Genomic DNA, 20,708 nt, shown 5'->3' with positions numbered 1-20,708 from the left:
TGCCCGCAAACCGCTTAAGCCGGTCCCCCGCTCACACACCTCCCCAATCAAGGCTAAGGGGACAATGATGCAGCCTTCCCTCTTTGAAATGAGCAACACTTGCTAATTTTGCAAGCTGTGTACTAAGCTTTATTAAGTCCGAGCCCAGCACGGGAGGAGCCAGAAGCCCTGCTTCGCCCAGTGATATCGAAGAGCATGTCACTGAATATTTTATATTTCATGGTTTGTGGTTGTAGAAACTCCACGGGGCAACATAATACTCCTGCCCCCCCATTGTTTGAGGAGAACAGGGGCAAGTGTGCCCTCTATCCCCATGTACTCGTTGCCTATACCTGAAGCGCCCTTAATGGTTGCCTGGTCCGTGCAAAGCAGCGTAAGCGGCAGGGGGGAATAGGTACACGGTACAAATGCCCCAGAACTTCATGCATTCTGCCTTGCCCTCCTCCCTCCTCTACCTTCGTTGAGAGTTTTCCCATTTTTAGAATACACTTTTCTTTTGCTGTCAAACGTTTTGCTAGGAATTGTCCCCAGTGTTTAGCGGCTGAACGTTGACCTCACTATATCTCCTCATTGGATAATCCTTCATTACCTCAACGGCCTTCTTCTTCGGCCTAGTACTTAAGAGGTATCAATCCGCATGACAGGGACCCTTTCCTTTTTTTTTTGTTGTTGCAGATTCCACGCTTTTCCACCAAGAGCCCAATACCCACAGATGAAGGTTTTCTAGTGTGGGAATCCCCCAGATTTCCCATCTACAGGTTCATCCCCCCCTGCAGAGCCGTATAGGAATCGCATATTTAGGAATGCACAGGTTCATCCCTTGCGCAGGGCCCAATAGAAATCCCAAGGATCTCCAGTGTACAGGTTCAACATTCCCAGCTAAGCCATCTAGAAATCCCTCATATCTCGCATGTATCGTTTCCTCCCTTCTTGCAAATCTAGTATGGAAATCCCCCAAATCTCCCAATTACAGGTTCATCCCTTCCGGCAAAGCTGCATATGCATCATCCAATATATCTCACAGGAGCCGATTCACCCCTCCCCGTGGAGCCCAATAGGAATCTTGCATATAGGAATGCCCAGGTTCATCCCGTCCGTCGTGCTCAATAGGAATGCCAAGGATCTTCAGTTTAAAGGCTCACCATTCCCCTCAGAGCCCTAGAGGAATCCCCCATATCTCCTGTGTTTCGTTTCCTCCATCCCTGCAAAGGTAGCAAAGGGACCTCAGATATCTGTCATTTATCGGCTCATCTCTCCACACAGAACTGTATAGGAATCCCATTGATCACCATGTGCAGGGTTATCCCTCCCTGCGAAGCCATATAGGCCTCATCCCATATATCTCCCAGGAACAGGTTAATCCCTTCCCGATGAGCCAATATACAAACCCCATAAATCTTCCCTGTGCAGGTTCATCCCTCTCCGCAGAGCCCTTTAAGAATCCCCCACATCTACTATATATCATTTCCCCCCACCCCCATGAGAATCCCACAGATCTCCCATGTATATGTTCATTCTTCTAGAGATCTCCCGTTTATAAGTTCATCCCTCAATTTAGAGCTGAATGGAATTTGCACACATTAGCATGTACATCCCTCCCCGTGCATCCCTACAGAAATCCCTCACATCTATGTGTCTGCTCATCCCTCCGAGCACAGCCGTATAGGAATAGCACACATAGGATTGAACATATTCCTCACTTCCCACTGAGCCCTACATGGATCTCACAGATCCCCAATGTTCATCCTTCCCAGCAGAGACCTTTAGGAATATAACAGATCCCCCATGTACAGGTTCACCCCTCCCCGCTCAGCTGCATAGGAATCCCTTGGGTCTCCCATGTTCAGTCTTCCCTGAAGAGCCCTATAGGAATATGCCAGATCTCCCATGTAAAGGTCCATCCCTCCCCACCCAGCTGTGAAGGGATCCCTTGGATCTCCCATATTCATCCTTCCCTGAAGAGCGCTCTAGGAATATACCAGATCTCCCCTGTAAAGGTCCATCCCTCCCCACCCAGCTGTGAAGGGATCCCTTGGATCTCCCATATTCATCCTTCCCTGAAGAGGAATATACAGATCTCTCATGTGCATGTCCATCCCTCCCCGCCCACCTGCATAGGAATCCCTTGGATCGCCCATATTCATCCTTCCCTGAAGAGCCCTATAGGAATATATAGATCTCCCATGTACAGGCCCACCCCTCCCCACCCAGCTGCTTAGGAATCCCTTTGATCTCCCATATTCATCCTTCCCTGAAGAGCCCTATAGGAATATACCAGATCTCCCATGTACAGGTTCATCCCTCCATGCCCAGCTGTATCGGAATCCCACGGATCACCCACGTCCATCCTTCCCTGCAGAATAGGAATATAACACATCTCCCATGTACAGGTCCATCCCTCCCTGCCCACCCGTGTAGGAATCCCTTGGCGCTCCCATATTCATCCTTCCCTGAAGAATCCCATAGGAATATTTCACATCTCCCATGTACAGGTCCATCCCTCCCTGCCCACCCGTATATGAATCCCACGGATCACCCATGTCCATCCTTCCCTGCAGACCCCTATATGAATATAACAGATCTCTCATGTACAGGTTCAACTCTCCCTGCCAAGTGGATAGGAATACCTTGGATCTCCCATGTTCATCCCTCCCTGCAGAGCCCTATAGGAATATAACATCTCCAATGTACAGGTTCGTCCCTCCCTTCCCAGCTGTATCGGAATCCCACGGATCACCCACGTCCATCCTTCCCTGCAGAATAGGAATATAACACATCTCCCATGTACAGGTCCATCCCTCCCTGCCCACCCGTGTAGGAATCCCTTGGCGCTCCCATATTCATCCTTCCCTGAAGAATCCCATAGGAATATTTCACATCTCCCATGTACAGGTCCATCCCTCCCTGCCCACCCGTATATGAATCCCACGGATCACCCATGTCCATCCTTCCCTGCAGACCCCTATATGAATATAACAGATCTCTCATGTACAGGTTCAACTCTCCCTGCCAAGTGGATAGGAATACCTTGGATCTCCCATGTTCATCCCTCCCTGCAGAGCCCTATAGGAATATAACATCTCCAATGTACAGGTTCGTCCCTCCCTTCCCAGCTGTATCGGAATCCCACGGATCACCCATGTCCATCCTTCCCTGCAGAGCCCAATAGGAAAATAGCAGATCTCCCATGTACAGGTACATCCCAGCCCACCGAGCTGTATAGGAAACCCACAGATCTCCCATGTTCATCCTTCTCCACTGAGCACTATATGAACATAAGATCTCTTATCCCTGCCCGCCCAGCTGTATAAGAATCCCTTGTCTCTCCCATATTCATCCTTCCCTGAAGAATCCCATAGGACTATACCAGATCTCCAATGTACAGGTCCACCCCTCCCCGCCCAGCTGTATAGGAATCCCTTGGATCTCTCGTGTAGTGGTTCAACCCTCCGCACTGAGTTATATAGGAATCCCTTGGAGCAGGTTTATCCCTCCTCCCGTTCTTGGATCCGTATTTCTTCACCTGCACACAATGGGTCAGAATCACACACAGGTGAATTCCTCCCCTCCCAAATGAGGCACTCACAGACCTCGAGGGCTTGGAACAACTATTACATAATTTGTTTGCATGCCCCTGTCCAACCAAGACTGCGTGAGATCTTTGTAGTGGCTTAATCCTGCAAGCCCCACGTCTTTAGACCACTCACACGCTCTTCTTCTCGTTTTTGATATGACGCCTTTTCAGTGTATCTTTCTCGCGTGTGTTTTTTACTGCCCTTCCTCTATTGATGTGAAAAAAATATGAGCGCTTTTCAGTCGATCCTTCCTGCAGTTGGGTGATAGTTTGCCACTGCTCATAGATGGCTTCTTGGTCTTGGGTTGTGATTGTTGCTCAGGGTGCGAAAGGAGCGTTTAAATGTATCCAAAACAAAAAGGGGCTCGTCCGGGATCTCTCGCACCCAAAGCGAGAATCATACCCCTAGACCAACGAGCCAGCTGTGAGCAGAGCCATGAGCGAGCAGTCAGCCTTGTGGCGTGCCACATCAGCACTGCTTCCTATTTTACTGTTCATTTATGCATGATATTAAATGGGAGTTTTGTGTTGCAATCACAACTGATCGTTAATATCAGTTCACCCTCCTATTAAATTTAGAGGTGGAAAGACATTGCCCGTTTTGTTAATTTATGTACACAGTTTTGAAAAAAGAGGTGTCATTTTGCTGAAAGCAACTCTGACTCTGTACGATGCCCATCCCTGCCTGATCCTCTCCATGATCTCTAGCATCTTGCACTGCGCGATTGAAACATGAATAAGAGGATACTGCTCCAGTCTGTGGAAAAGTGGATCTGAGAGTCTTATGAAATTATGCACAGCAGCTGTGCAGTGGCTCGTTGGTCTAGGGGTATGATTCTCGCTTAGGGTGCGAGAGGTCCCGGGTTCAAATCCCGGACGAGCCCTCACTTCTTTTTTGACTCTTTCCAAATACGAAATAAACACAAGATTTAAATCTTCTATCACAATAAAACAACAGCAGTTTAGGATTTGAAGCCGCAACCCTATCGCACCCAAATGAACAATCATACCAATTGACCAAGAAGCAGACCCACATAGAGCAAGGTGCTGAGATGGGAGTGGAATCTTTCACAGCTCCAAGTCCATTGAGTGCAGCATAAGGGACTGGGGCTGCTCAGAGCATGTACACATCGCAATCCTAATGTGGTGATCTCAATGGAATAAGGGCAGCGAGCCGGTCCTTGGAGATAGAGCTCTGATTACACATTTCTTTACATGGGCTCTTGGGTGCCAACTATTGATTTTCGCAACGGGGTCCAAAACGAAATTTTTATTTTCGCTATGACGGCACAAACTCCATCTCCAGGGCCAAAGCACACATTTTACAGCACATGTAGCAGCAGTAAATGGAAGAAAGCCATAGCATTACAGGCATGGCATGTCTAAATATAACCCCTCAGCAACAGTCGCCTAACCTGCTGAGGTGTGTCTGCAGCATTCTGCTTTAGTATTCCCTACCTCTCCCATGCCCGCAAACCGCTTAAGCCGGTCCCCGCTCACACACCTCCCCAATCAAGGCTAAGGGGACAATGATGCAGCCTTCCCTCTTTGAAATGAGCAACACTTGCTAATTTTGCAAGCTGTGTACTAAGCTTTATTAAGTCCGAGCCCAGCACGGGAGGAGCCAGAAGCCCTGCTTCGCCCAGTGATATCGAAGAGCATGTCACTGAATCTTTTATATTTCATGGTTTGTGGTTGTAGAAACTCCACGGGGCAACATAATACTCCTGCCCCCCCATTGTTTGAGGAGAACAGGGGCAAGTGTGCCCTCTATCCCCATGTACTCGTTGCCTATACCTGAAGCGCCCTTAATGGTTGCCTGGTCCGTGCAAAGCAGCGTAAGCGGCAGGGGAGAATAGGTACACGGTACAAATGCCCCAGAACTTTATGCACTCTGCCTTGCCCTCCTCTACCTTCGTTGAGAGTTTTCCCATTTTTAGAATACACTTTTCTTTTGCTGTCAAACGTTTTGCTAGGAAATGTCCCCAGTGTTTAGCGGCTGAACGTTGACCTCACTATATCTCCTCATTGGATAATCCTTCATTACCTCAACGGCCTTCTTCTTCGGCCTAGTACTTAAGAGGTATCAATCCGCATGACAGGGACCCTTTCCTTTTTTTTTTGTTGTTGCAGATTCCACGCTTTTCCACCAAGAGCCCAATACCCACAGATGAAGGTTTTCTAGTGTGGGAATCCCCCAGATTTCCCATCTACAGGTTCATCCCCCCCTGCAGAGCCGTATAGGAATCGCATATTTAGGAATGCACAGGTTCATCCCTTGCGCAGGGCCCAATAGAAATCCCAAGGATCTCCAGTGTACAGGTTCAACATTCCCAGCTAAGCCATCTAGAAATCCCTCATATCTCGCATGTATCGTTTCCTCCCTTCTTGCAAATCTAGTATGGAAATCCCCCAAATCTCCCAATTACAGGTTCATCCCTTCCGGCAAAGCTGCATATGCATCATCCAATATATCTCACAGGAGCCGATTCACCCCTCCCCGTGGAGCCCAATAGGAATCTTGCATACAGGAATGCCCAGGTTCATCCCGTCCGTCGTGCTCAATAGGAATGCCAAGGATCTTCAGTTTAAAGGCTCACCATTCCCCTCAGAGCCCTAGAGGAATCCCCCATATCTCCTGTGTTTCGTTTCCTCCATCCCTGCAAAGGTAGCAAAGGGACCTCAGATATCTGTCATTTATCGGCTCATCTCTCCACACAGAACTGTATAGGAATCCCATTGATCACCATGTGCAGGGTTATCCCTCCCTGCGAAGCCATTTAGGCCTCATCCCATATATCTCCCAGGAACAGGTTAATCCCTTCCCGATGAGCCAATATACAAACCCCATAAATCTTCCCTGTGCAGGTTCATCCCTCTCCGCAGAGCCCTTTAAGAATCCCCCACATCTACTATATATCATTTCCCCCCACCCCCATGAGAATCCCACAGATCTCCCATGTATATGTTCATTCTTCTAGAGATCTCCCGTTTATAAGTTCATCCCTCAATTTAGAGCTGAATGGAATTTGCACACATTAGCATGTACATCCCTCCCCGTGCATCCCTACAGAAATCCCTCACATCTATGTGTCTGCTCATCCCTCCGAGCACAGCCGTATAGGAATAGCACACATAGGATTGAACATATTCCTCACTTCCCACTGAGCCCTACATGGATCTCACAGATCCCCAATGTTCATCCTTCCCAGCAGAGACCTTTAGGAATATAACAGATCCCCCATGTACAGGTTCACCCCTCCCCGCTCAGCTGCATAGGAATCCCTTGGGTCTCCCATTTTCAGGCTTCCCTGAAGAGCCCTATAGGAATATGCCAGATCTCCCATGTAAAGGTCCATCCCTCCCCACCCAGCTGTGAAGGGATCCCTTGGATCTCCCATATTCATCCTTCCCTGAAGAGCCCTATAGGAATATACCAGATCTCCCCTGTAAAGGTCCATCCCTCCCCACCCAGCTGTGAAGGGATCCCTTGGATCTCCCATATTCATCCTTCCCTGAAGAGGAATATACAGATCTCTCATGTGCATGTCCATCCCTCCCCGCCCACCTGCATAGGAATCCCTTGGATCGCCCATATTCATCCTTCCCTGAAGAGCCCTATAGGAATATATAGATCTCCCATGTACAGGCCCACCCCTCCCCACCCAGCTGCTTAGGAATCCCTTTGATCTCCCATATTCATCCTTCCCTGAAGAGCCCTATAGGAATATACCAGATCTCCCATGTACAGGTTCATCCCTCCATGCCCAGCTGTATCGGAATCCCACGGATCACCCACGTCCATCCTTCCCTGCAGAATAGGAATATAACACATCTCCCATGTACAGGTCCATCCCTCCCTGCCCACCCGTGTAGGAATCCCTTGGCGCTCCCATATTCATCCTTCCCTGAAGAATCCCATAGGAATATTTCACATCTCCCATGTACAGGTCCATCCCTCCCTGCCCACCCGTATATGAATCCCACGGATCACCCATGTCCATCCTTCCCTGCAGACCCCTATATGAATATAACAGATCTCTCATGTACAGGTTCAACTCTCCCTGCCAAGTGGATAGGAATACCTTGGATCTCCCATGTTCATCCCTCCCTGCAGAGCCCTATAGGAATATAACATCTCCAATGTACAGGTTCGTCCCTCCCTTCCCAGCTGTATCGGAATCCCACGGATCACCCATGTCCATCCTTCCCTGCAGAGCCCAATAGGAAAATAGCAGATCTCCCATGTACAGGTACATCCCAGCCCACCGAGCTGTATAGGAAACCCACAGATCTCCCATGTTCATCCTTCTCCACTGAGCACTATATGAACATAAGATCTCTTATCCCTGCCCGCCCAGCTGTATAAGAATCCCTTGTCTCTCCCATATTCATCCTTCCCTGAAGAATCCCATAGGACTATACCAGATCTCCAATGTACAGGTCCACCCCTCCCCGCCCAGCTGTATAGGAATCCCTTGGATCTCTCGTGTAGTGGTTCATCCCTCCGCACTGAGTTATATAGGAATCCCTTGGAGCAGGTTTATCCCTCCTCCCGTTCTTGGATCCGTATTTTTTCACCTGCACACAATGGGTCAGAATCACACACAGGTGAATTCCTCCCCTCCCAAATGAGGCACTCACAGACCTCGAGGGCTTGGAACAACTATTACATAATTTGTTTGCATGCCCCTGTCCAACCAAGACTGCGTGAGATCTTTGTAGTGGCTTAATCCTGCAAGCCCCACGTCTTTAGACCACTCACACGCTCTTCTTCTCGTTTTTGATATGACGCCTTTTCAGTGTATCTTTCTCGCGTGTGTTTTTTACTGCCCTTCCTCTATTGATGTGAAAAAAATATGAGCGCTTTTCAGTCGATCCTTCCTGCAGTTGGGTGATAGTTTGCCACTGCTCATAGATGGCTTCTTGGTCTTGGGTTGTGATTGTTGCTCAGGGTGCGAAAGGAGCGTTTAAATGTATCCAAAACAAAACGGGGCTCGTCCGGGATTTGAACCCGGGACCTCTCGCACCCAAAGCGAGAATCATACCCCTAGACCAACGAGCAAGCTGTGAGCAGAGCCATGAGCGAGCAGTCAGCCTTGTGGCGTGCCACATCAGCACTGCTTCCTATTTTACTGTTCATTTATGCATGATATTAAATGGGAGTTTTGTGTTGCAATCACAACTGATCGTTAATATCAGTTCACCCTCCTATTAAATTTAGAGGTGGAAAGACATTGCCCGTTTTGTTAATTTATGTACACAGTTTTGAAAAAAGAGGTGTCATTTTGCTGAAAGCAACTCTGACTCTGTACGATGCCCATCCCTGCCTGATCCTCTCCATGATCTCTAGCATCTTGCACTGCGCGATTGAAACATGAATAAGAGGATACTGCTCCAGTCTGTGGAAAAGTGGATCTGAGAGTCTTATGAAATTATGCACAGCAGCTGTGCAGTGGCTCGTTGGTCTAGGGGTATGATTCTCGCTTAGGGTGCGAGAGGTCCCGGGTTCAAATCCCGGACGAGCCCTCACTTCTTTTTTGACTCTTTCCAAATACGAAATAAACACAAGATTTAAATCTTCTATCACAATAAAACAACAGCAGTTTAGGATTTGAAGCCGCAACCCTATCGCACCCAAAGCAACAATCATACCAATTGACCAAGAAGCAGACCCACATAGAGCAAGGTGCTGAGATGGGAGTGGAATCTTTCACAGCTCCAAGTCCATTGAGTGCAGCATAAGGGACTGGGGCTGCTCAGAGCATGTACACATCGCAATCCTAATGTGGTGATCTCAATGGAATAAGGGCAGCGAGCCGGTCCTTGGAGATAGAGCTCTGATTACACATTTCTTTACATGGGCTCTTGGGTGCCAACTATTGATTTTCGCAACGGGGTCCAAAACGAAATTTTTATTTTCGCTATGACGGCACAAATTCCATCTCCAGAGCCAAAGCACACATTTTACAGCACATGTAGCAGCAATAAATGGAAGAAAGCCATAGCATTACAGGCATGGCATGTCTAAATATAACCCCTCAGCAACAGTCGCCTAACCTGCTGAGGTGTGTCTGCAGCATTCTGCTTTAGTATTCCCTACCTCTCCCATGCCCGCAAACCGCTTAAGCCGGTCCCCCGCTCACACACCTCCCCAATCAAGGCTAAGGGGACAATGATGCAGCCTTCCCTCTTTGAAATGAGCAACACTTGCTAATTTTGCAAGCTGTGTACTAAGCTTTATTAAGTCCGAGCCCAGCACGGGAGGAGCCAGAAGCCCTGCTTCGCCCAGTGATATCGAAGAGCATGTCACTGAATATTTTATATTTCATGGTTTGTGGTTGTAGAAACTCCACGGGGCAACATAATACTCCTGCCCCCCCATTGTTTGAGGAGAACAGGGGCAAGTGTGCCCTCTATCCCCATGTACTCGTTGCCTATACCTGAAGCGCCCTTAATGGTTGCCTGGTCCGTGCAAAGCAGCGTAAGCGGCAGGGGGGAATAGGTACACGGTACAAATGCCCCAGAACTTCATGCATTCTGCCTTGCCCTCGTCCCTCCTCTACCTTCGTTGAGAGTTTTCCCATTTTTAGAATACACTTTTCTTTTGCTGTCAAACGTTTTGCTAGGAATTGTCCCCAGTGTTTAGCGGCTGAACGTTGACCTCACTATATCTCCTCATTGGATAATCCTTCATTACCTCAACGGCCTTCTTCTTCGGCCTAGTACTTAAGAGGTATCAATCCGCATGACAGGGACCCTTTCCTTTTTTTTTTGTTGTTGCAGATTCCACGCTTTTCCACCAAGAGCCCAATACCCACAGATGAAGGTTTTCTAGTGTGGGAATCCCCCAGATTTCCCATCTACAGGTTCATCCCCCCCTGCAGAGCCGTATAGGAATCGCATATTTAGGAATGCACAGGTTCATCCCTTGCGCAGGGCCCAATAGAAATCCCAAGGATCTCCAGTGTACAGGTTCAACATTCCCAGCTAAGCCATCTAGAAATCCCTCATATCTCGCATGTATCGTTTCCTCCCTTCTTGCAAATCTAGTATGGAAATCCCCCAAATCTCCCAATTACAGGTTCATCCCTTCCGGCAAAGCTGCATATGCATCATCCAATATATCTCACAGGAGCCGATTCACCCCTCCCCGTGGAGCCCAATAGGAATCTTGCATATAGGAATGCCCAGGTTCATCCCGTCCGTCGTGCTCAATAGGAATGCCAAGGATCTTCAGTTTAAAGGCTCACCATTCCCCTCAGAGCCCTAGAGGAATCCCCCATATCTCCTGTGTTTCGTTTCCTCCATCCCTGCAAAGGTAGCAAAGGGACCTCAGATATCTGTCATTTATCGGCTCATCTCTCCACACAGAACTGTATAGGAATCCCATTGATCACCATGTGCAGGGTTATCCCTCCCTGCGAAGCCATATAGGCCTCATCCCATATATCTCCCAGGAACAGGTTAATCCCTTCCCGATGAGCCAATATACAAACCCCATAAATCTTCCCTGTGCAGGTTCATCCCTCTCCGCAGAGCCCTTTAAGAATCCCCCACATCTACTATATATCATTTCCCCCCACCCCCATGAGAATCCCACAGATCTCCCATGTATATGTTCATTCTTCTAGAGATCTCCCGTTTATAAGTTCATCCCTCAATTTAGAGCTGAATGGAATTTGCACACATTAGCATGTACATCCCTCCCCGTGCATCCCTACAGAAATCCCTCACATCTATGTGTCTGCTCATCCCTCCGAGCACAGCCGTATAGGAATAGCACACATAGGATTGAACATATTCCTCACTTCCCACTGAGCCCTACATGGATCTCACAGATCCCCAATGTTCATCCTTCCCAGCAGAGACCTTTAGGAATATAACAGATCCCCCATGTACAGGTTCACCCCTCCCCGCTCAGCTGCATAGGAATCCCTTGGGTCTCCCATTTTCAGGCTTCCCTGAAGAGCCCTATAGGAATATGCCAGATCTCCCATGTAAAGGTCCATCCCTCCCCACCCAGCTGTGAAGGGATCCCTTGGATCTCCCATATTCATCCTTCCCTGAAGAGCGCTCTAGGAATATACCAGATCTCCCCTGTAAAGGTCCATCCCTCCCCACCCAGCTGTGAAGGGATCCCTTGGATCTCCCATATTCATCCTTCCCTGAAGAGGAATATACAGATCTCTCATGTGCATGTCCATCCCTCCCCGCCCACCTGCATAGGAATCCCTTGGATCGCCCATATTCATCCTTCCCTGAAGAGCCCTATAGGAATATATAGATCTCCCATGTACAGGCCCACCCCTCCCCACCCAGCTGCTTAGGAATCCCTTTGATCTCCCATATTCATCCTTCCCTGAAGAGCCCTATAGGAATATACCAGATCTCCCATGTACAGGTTCATCCCTCCATGCCCAGCTGTATCGGAATCCCACGGATCACCCACGTCCATCCTTCCCTGCAGAATAGGAATATAACACATCTCCCATGTACAGGTCCATCCCTCCCTGCCCACCCGTGTAGGAATCCCTTGGCGCTCCCATATTCATCCTTCCCTGAAGAATCCCATAGGAATATTTCACATCTCCCATGTACAGGTCCATCCCTCCCTGCCCACCCGTATATGAATCCCACGGATCACCCATGTCCATCCTTCCCTGCAGACCCCTATATGAATATAACAGATCTCTCATGTACAGGTTCAACTCTCCCTGCCAAGTGGATAGGAATACCTTGGATCTCCCATGTTCATCCCTCCCTGCAGAGCCCTATAGGAATATAACATCTCCAATGTACAGGTTCGTCCCTCCCTTCCCAGCTGTATCGGAATCCCACGGATCACCCACGTCCATCCTTCCCTGCAGAATAGGAATATAACACATCTCCCATGTACAGGTCCATCCCTCCCTGCCCACCCGTGTAGGAATCCCTTGGCGCTCCCATATTCATCCTTCCCTGAAGAATCCCATAGGAATATTTCACATCTCCCATGTACAGGTCCATCCCTCCCTGCCCACCCGTATATGAATCCCACGGATCACCCATGTCCATCCTTCCCTGCAGACCCCTATATGAATATAACAGATCTCTCATGTACAGGTTCAACTCTCCCTGCCAAGTGGATAGGAATACCTTGGATCTCCCATGTTCATCCCTCCCTGCAGAGCCCTATAGGAATATAACATCTCCAATGTACAGGTTCGTCCCTCCCTTCCCAGCTGTATCGGAATCCCACGGATCACCCATGTCCATCCTTCCCTGCAGAGCCCAATAGGAAAATAGCAGATCTCCCATGTACAGGTACATCCCAGCCCACCGAGCTGTATAGGAAACCCACAGATCTCCCATGTTCATCCTTCTCCACTGAGCACTATATGAACATAAGATCTCTTATCCCTGCCCGCCCAGCTGTATAAGAATCCCTTGTCTCTCCCATATTCATCCTTCCCTGAAGAATCCCATAGGACTATACCAGATCTCCAATGTACAGGTCCACCCCTCCCCGCCCAGCTGTATAGGAATCCCTTGGATCTCTCGTGTAGTGGTTCAACCCTCCGCACTGAGTTATATAGGAATCCCTTGGAGCAGGTTTATCCCTCCTCCCGTTCTTGGATCCGTATTTTTTCACCTGCACACAATGGGTCAGAATCACACACAGGTGAATTCCTCCCCTCCCAAATGAGGCACTCACAGACCTCGAGGGCTTGGAACAACTATTACATAATTTGTTTGCATGCCCCTGTCCAACCAAGACTGCGTGAGATCTTTGTAGTGGCTTAATCCTGCAAGCCCCACGTCTTTAGACCACTCACACGCTCTTCTTCTCGTTTTTGATATGACGCCTTTTCAGTGTATCTTTCTCGCGTGTGTTTTTTACTGCCCTTCCTCTATTGATGTGAAAAAAATATGAGCGCTTTTCAGTCGATCCTTCCGGCAGTTGGGTGATAGTTTGCCACTGCTCATAGATGGCTTCTTGGTCTTGGGTTGTGATTGTTGCTCAGGGTGCGAAAGGAGCGTTTAAATGTATCCAAAACAAAACGGGGCTCGTCCGGGATTTGAACCCGGGACCTCTCGCACCCAAAGCGAGAATCATACCCCTAGACCAACGAGCCAGCTGTGAGCAGAGCCATGAGCGAGCAGTCAGCCTTGTGGCGTGCCACATCAGCACTGCTTCCTATTTTACTGTTCATTTATGCATGATATTAAATGGGAGTTTTGTGTTGCAATCACAACTGATCGTTAATATCAGTTCACCCTCCTATTAAATTTAGAGGTGGAAAGACATTGCCCGTTTTGTTAATTTATGTACACAGTTTTGAAAAAACAGGTGTCATTTTGCTGAAAGCAACTCTGACTCTGTACGATGCCCATCCCTGCCTGATCCTCTCCATGATCTCTAGCATCTTGCACTGCGCGATTGAAACATGAATAAGAGGATACTGCTCCAGTCTGTGGAAAAGTGGATCTGAGAGTCTTATGAAATTATGCACAGCAACTGTGCAGTGGCTCGTTGGTCTAGGGGTATGATTCTCGCTTAGGGTGCGAGAGATCCCGGGTTCAAATCCCGGACGAGCCCTCACTTCTTTTTTGACTCTTTCCAAATACGAAATAAACACAAGATTTAAATCTTCTATCACAATAAAACAACAGCAGTTTAGGATTTGAAGCCGCAACCCTATCGCACCCAAAGGAACAATCATACCAATTGACCAAGAAGCAGACCCACATAGAGCAAGGTGCTGAGATGGGAGTGGAATCTTTCACAGCTCCAAGTCCATTGAGTGCAGCATAAGGGACTGGGGCTGCTCAGAGCATGTACACATCGCAATCCTAATGTGGTGATCTCAATGGAATAAGGGCAGCGAGCCGGTCCTTGGAGATAGAGCTCTGATTACACATTTCTTTACATGGGCTCTTGGGTGCCAACTATTGATTTTCGCAACGGGGTCCAAAACGAAATTTTTATTTTCGCTATGACTGCACAAACTCCATCTCCAGGGCCAAAGCACACATTTTACAGCACATGTAGCAGCAGTAAATGGAAGAAAGCCATAGCATTACAGGCATGGCATGTCTAAATATAACCCCTCAGCAACAGTCGCCTAACCTGCTGAGGTGTGTCTGCAGCATTCTGCTTTAGTATTCCCTACCTCTCCCATGCCCGCAAACCGCTTAAGCCGGTCCCCGCTCACACACCTCCCCAATCAAGGCTAAGGGGACAATGATGCAGCCTTCCCTCTTTGAAATGAGCAACACTTGCTAATTTTGCAAGCTGTGTACTAAGCTTTATTAAGTCCGAGCCCAGCACGGGAGGAGCCAGAAGCCCTGCTTCGCCCAGTGATATCGAAGAGCATGTCACTGAATCTTTTATATTTCATGGTTTGTGGTTGTAGAAACTCCACGGGGCAACATAATACTCCTGCCCCCCCATTGTTTGAGGAGAACAGGGGCAAGTGTGCCCTCTATCCCCATGTACTCGTTGCCTATACCTGAAGCGCCCTTAATGGTTGCCTGGTCCGTGCAAAGCAGCGTAAGCGGCAGGGGAGAATAGGTACACGGTACAAATGCCCCAGAACTTTATGCACTCTGCCTTGCCCTCCTCCCTCCTCTACCTTCGTTGAGAGTTTTCCCATTTTTAGAATACACTTTTCTTTTGCTGTCAAACGTTTTGCTAGGAAATGTCCCCAGTGTTTAGCGGCTGAACGTTGACCTCACTATATCTCCTCATTGGATAATCCTTCATTACCTCAACGGCCTTCTTCTTCGGCCTAGTACTTAAGAGGTATCAATCCGCATGACAGGGACCCTTTCCTTTTTTTTTTGTTGTTGCAGATTCCACGCTTTTCCACCAAGAGCCCAATACCCACAGATGAAGGTTTTCTAGTGTGGGAATCCCCCAGATTTCCCATCTACAGGTTCATCCCCCCCTGCAGAGCCGTATAGGAATCGCATATTTAGGAATGCACAGGTTCATCCCTTGCGCAGGGCCCAATAGAAATCCCAAGGATCTCCAGTGTACAGGTTCAACATTCCCAGCTAAGCCATCTAGAAATCCCTCATATCTCGCATGTATCGTTTCCTCCCTTCTTGCAAATCTAGTATGGAAATCCCCCAAATCTCCCAATTACAGGTTCATCCCTTCCGGCAAAGCTGCATATGCATCATCCAATATATCTCACAGGAGCCGATTCACCCCTCCCCGTGGAGCCCAATAGGAATCTTGCATACAGGAATGCCCAGGTTCATCCCGTCCGTCGTGCTCAATAGGAATGCCAAGGATCTTCAGTTTAAAGGCTCACCATTCCCCTCAGAGCCCTAGAGGAATCCCCCATATCTCCTGTGTTTCGTTTCCTCCATCCCTGCAAAGGTAGCAAAGGGACCTCAGATATCTGTCATTTATCGGCTCATCTCTCCACACAGAACTGTATAGGAATCCCATTGATCACCATGTGCAGGGTTATCCCTCCCTGCGAAGCCATATAGGCCTCATCCCATATATCTCCCAGGAACAGGTTAATCCCTTCCCGATGAGCCAATATACAAACCCCATAAATCTTCCCTGTGCAGGTTCATCCCTCTCCGCAGAGCCCTTTAAGAATCCCCCACATCTACTATATATCATTTCCCCCCACCCCCATGAGAATCCCACAGATCTCCCATGTATATGTTCATTCTTCTAGAGATCTCCCGTTTATAAGTTCATCCCTCAATTTAGAGCTGAATGGAATTTGCACACATTAGCATGTACATCCCTCCCCGTGCATCCCTACAGAAATCCCTCACATCTATGTGTCTGCTCATCCCTCCGAGCACAGCCGTATAGGAATAGCACACATAGGATTGAACATATTCCTCACTTCCCACTGAGCCCTACATGGATCTCACAGATCCCCAATGTTCATCCTTCCCAGCAGAGACCTTTAGGAATATAACAGATCCCCCATGTACAGGTTCACCCCTCCCCGCTCAGCTGCATAGGAATCCCTTGGGTCTCCCATTTTCAGGCTTCCCTGAAGAGCCCTATAGGAATATGCCAGATCTCCCATGTAAAGGTCCATCACTCCCCACCCAGCTGTGAAGGGATCCCTTGGATCTCCCATATTCATCCTTCCCTGAAGAGCCCTATAGGAATATACCAGATCTCCCCTGTAAAGGTCCATCCCTCCCCACCCAGCTGTGAAGGGATCCCTTGGATCTCCCATATTCATCCTTCCCTGAAGAGGAATATACAGATCTCTCATGTGCATGTCCATCCCTCCCCGCCCACCTGCATAGGAATCCCTTGGATCGCCCATATTCATCCTTCCCTGAAGAGCCCTATAGGAATATATAGATCTCCCATGTACAGGCCCACCCCTCCCCACCCAGCTGCTTAGGAATCCCTTTGATCTCCCATATTCATCCTTCCCTGAAGAGCCCTATAGGAATATACCAGATCTCCCATGTACAGGTTCATCCCTCCATGCCCAGCTGTATCGGAATCCCACGGATCACCCACGTCCATCCTTCCCTGCAGAATAGGAATATAACACATCTCCCATGTACAGGTCCATCCCTCCCTGCCCACCCGTGTAGGAATCCCTTGGCGCTCCCATATTCATCCTTCCCTGAAGAATCCCATAGGAATATTTCACATCTCCCATGTACAGGTCCATCCCTCCCTGCCCACCCGTATATGAATCCCACGGATCACCCATGTCCATCCTTCCCTGCAGACCCCTATATGAATATAACAGATCTCTCATGTACAGGTTCAACTCTCCCTGCCAAGTGGATAGGAATACCTTGGATCTCCCATGTTCATCCCTCCCTGCAGAGCCCTATAGGAATATAACATCTCCAATGTACAGGTTCGTCCCTCCCTTCCCAGCTGTATCGGAATCCCACGGATCACCCACGTCCATCCTTCCCTGCAGAATAGGAATATAACACATCTCCCATGTACAGGTCCATCCCTCCCTGCCCACCCGTGTAGGAATCCCTTGGCGCTCCCATATTCATCCTTCCCTGAAGAATCCCATAGGAATATTTCACATCTCCCATGTACAGGTCCATCCCTCCCTGCCCACCCGTATATGAATCCCACGGATCACCCATGTCCATCCTTCCCTGCAGACCCCTATATGAATATAACAGATCTCTCATGTACAGGTTCAACTCTCCCTGCCAAGTGGATAGGAATACCTTGGATCTCCCATGTTCATCCCTCCCTGCAGAGCCCTATAGGAATATAACATCTCCAATGTACAGGTTCGTCCCTCCCTTCCCAGCTGTATCGGAATCCCACGGATCACCCATGTCCATCCTTCCCTGCAGAGCCCAATAGGAAAATAGCAGATCTCCCATGTACAGGTACATCCCAGCCCACCGAGCTGTATAGGAAACCCACAGATCTCCCATGTTCATCCTTCTCCACTGAGCACTATATGAACATAAGATCTCTTATCCCTGCCCGCCCAGCTGTATAAGAATCCCTTGTCTCTCCCATATTCATCCTTCCCTGAAGAATCCCATAGGACTATACCAGATCTCCAATGTACAGGTCCACCCCTCCCCGCCCAGCTGTATAGGAATCCCTTGGATCTCTCGTGTAGTGGTTCAACCCTCCGCACTGAGTTATATAGGAATCCCTTGGAGCAGGTTTATCCCTCCTCCCGTTCTTGGATCCGTATTTCTTCACCTGCACACAATGGGTCAGAATCACACACAGGTGAATTCCTCCCCTCCCAAATGAGGCACTCACAGACCTCGAGGGCTTGGAACAACTATTACATAATTTGTTTGCATGCCCCTGTCCAACCAAGACTGCGTGAGATCTTTGTAGTGGCTTAATCCTGCAAGCCCCACGTCTTTAGACCACTCACACGCTCTTCTTCTCGTTTTTGATATGACGCCTTTTCAGTGTATCTTTCTCGCGTGTGTTTTTTACTGCCCTTCCTCTATTGATGTGAAAAAAATATGAGCGCTTTTCAGTCGATCCTTCCTGCAGTTGGGTGATAGTTTGCCACTGCTCATAGATGGCTTCTTGGTCTTGGGTTGTGATTGTTGCTCAGGGTGCGAAAGGAGCGTTTAAATGTATCCAAAACAAAAAGGGGCTCGTCCGGGATCTCTCGCACCCAAAGCGAGAATCATACCCCTAGACCAACGAGCCAGCTGTGAGCAGAGCCATGAGCGAGCAGTCAGCCTTGTGGCGTGCCACATCAGCACTGCTTCCTATTTTACTGTTCATTTATGCATGATATTAAATGGGAGTTTTGTGTTGCAATCACAACTGATCGTTAATATCAGTTCACCCTCCTATTAAATTTAGAGGTGGAAAGACATTGCCCGTTTTGTTAATTTATGTACACAGTTTTGAAAAAAGAGGTGTCATTTTGCTGAAAGCAACTCTGACTCTGTACGATGCCCATCCCTGCCTGATCCTCTCCATGATCTCTAGCATCTTGCACTGCGCGATTGAAACATGAATAAGAGGATACTGCTCCAGTCTGTGGAAAAGTGGATCTGAGAGTCTTATGAAATTATGCACAGCAGCTGTGCAGTGGCTCGTTGGTCTAGGGGTATGATTCTCGCTTAGGGTGCAAGAGGTCCCGGGTTCAAATCCCGGACGAGCCCTCACTTCTTTTTTGACTCTTTCCAAATACGAAATAAACACAAGATTTAAATCTTCTATCACAATAAAACAACAGCAGTTTAGGATTTGAAGCCGCAACCCTATCGCACCCAAAGGAACAATCATACCAATTGACCAAGAAGCAGACCCACATAGAGCAAGGTGCTGAGATGGGAGTGGAATCTTTCACAGCTCCAAGTCCATTGAGTGCAGCATAAGGGACTGGGGCTGCTCAGAGCATGTACACATCGCAATCCTAATGTGGTGATCTCAATGGAATAAGGGCAGCGAGCCGGTCCTTGGAGATAGAGCTCTGATTACACATTTCTTTACATGGGCTCTTGGGTGCCAACTATTGATTTTCGCAACGGGGTCCAAAACGAAATTTTTATTTTCGCTATGACGGCACAAACTCCATCTCCAGGGCCAAAGCACACATTTTACAGCACATGTAGCAGCAGTAAATGGAAGAAAGCCATAGCATTACAGGCATGGCATGTCTAAATATAACCCCTCAGCAACAGTCGCCTAACCTGCTGAGGTGTGTCTGCAGCATTCTGCTTTAGTATTCCCTACCTCTCCCATGCCCGCAAACCGCTTAAGCCGGTCCCCGCTCACACACCTCCCCAATCAAGGCTAAGGGGACAATGATGCAGCCTTCCCTCTTTGAAATGAGCAACACTTGCTAATTTTGCAAGCTGTGTACTAAGCTTTATTAAGTCCGAGCCCAGCACGGGAGGAGCCAGAAGCCCTGCTTCGCCCAGTGATATCGAAGAGCATGTCACTGAATCTTTTATATTTCATGGTTTGTGGTTGTAGAAACTCCACGGGGCAACATAATACTCCTGCCCCCCCATTGTTTGAGGAGAACAGGGGCAAGTGTGCCCTCTATCCCCATGTACTCGTTGCCTATACCTGAAGCGCCCTTAATGGTTGCCTGGTCCGTGCAAAGCAGCGTAAGCGGCAGGGGAGAATAGGTACACGGTACAAATGCCCCAGAACTTTATGCACTCTGCCTTGCCCTCCTCTACCTTCGTTGAGAGTTTTCCCATTTTTAGAATACACTTTTCTTTTGCTGTCAAACGTTTTGCTAGGAAATGTCCCCAGTGTTTAGCGGCTGAACGTTGACCTCACTATATCTCCTCATTGGATAATCCTTCATTACCTCAACGGCCTTCTTCTTCGGCCTAGTACTTAAGAGGTATCAATCCGCATGACAGGGACCCTTTCCTTTTTTTTTTGTTGTTGCAGATTCCACGCTTTTCCACCAAGAGCCCAATACCCACAGATGAAGGTTTTCTAGTGTGGGAATCCCCCAGATTTCCCATCTACAGGTTCATCCCCCCCTGCAGAGCCGTATAGGAATCGCATATTTAGGAATGCACAGGTTCATCCCTTGCGCAGGGCCCAATAGAAATCCCAAGGATCTCCAGTGTACAGGTTCAACATTCCCAGCTAAGCCATCTAGAAATCCCTCATATCTCGCATGTATCGTTTCCTCCCTTCTTGCAAATC

At 48.4% G+C, this 20,708-nt stretch overlaps 1 non-coding gene across 1 annotated transcript; it reads right to left on the bottom strand.

Annotated features, from left to right (window-relative positions):
• Positions 1-13,620: 13,620 nt before the first annotated feature.
• Positions 13,621-13,692, bottom strand: TRNAP-UGG (transfer RNA proline (anticodon UGG)). Its single transcript has one exon. It is a non-coding gene; the product is annotated as a tRNA-Pro (tRNA).
• Between the last annotated feature and the right edge of the window lie 7,016 nt (positions 13,693-20,708).

Source organism: Ambystoma mexicanum, chromosome 12, assembly GCF_040938575.1.
Source record: "Ambystoma mexicanum isolate Mex_15411 chromosome 12, UKY_AmexF1_1, whole genome shotgun sequence".
Taxonomy (NCBI): Eukaryota; Metazoa; Chordata; class Amphibia; order Caudata; family Ambystomatidae; genus Ambystoma; species Ambystoma mexicanum.
This window is presented reverse-complemented; position numbering and strand designations above follow the sequence as displayed.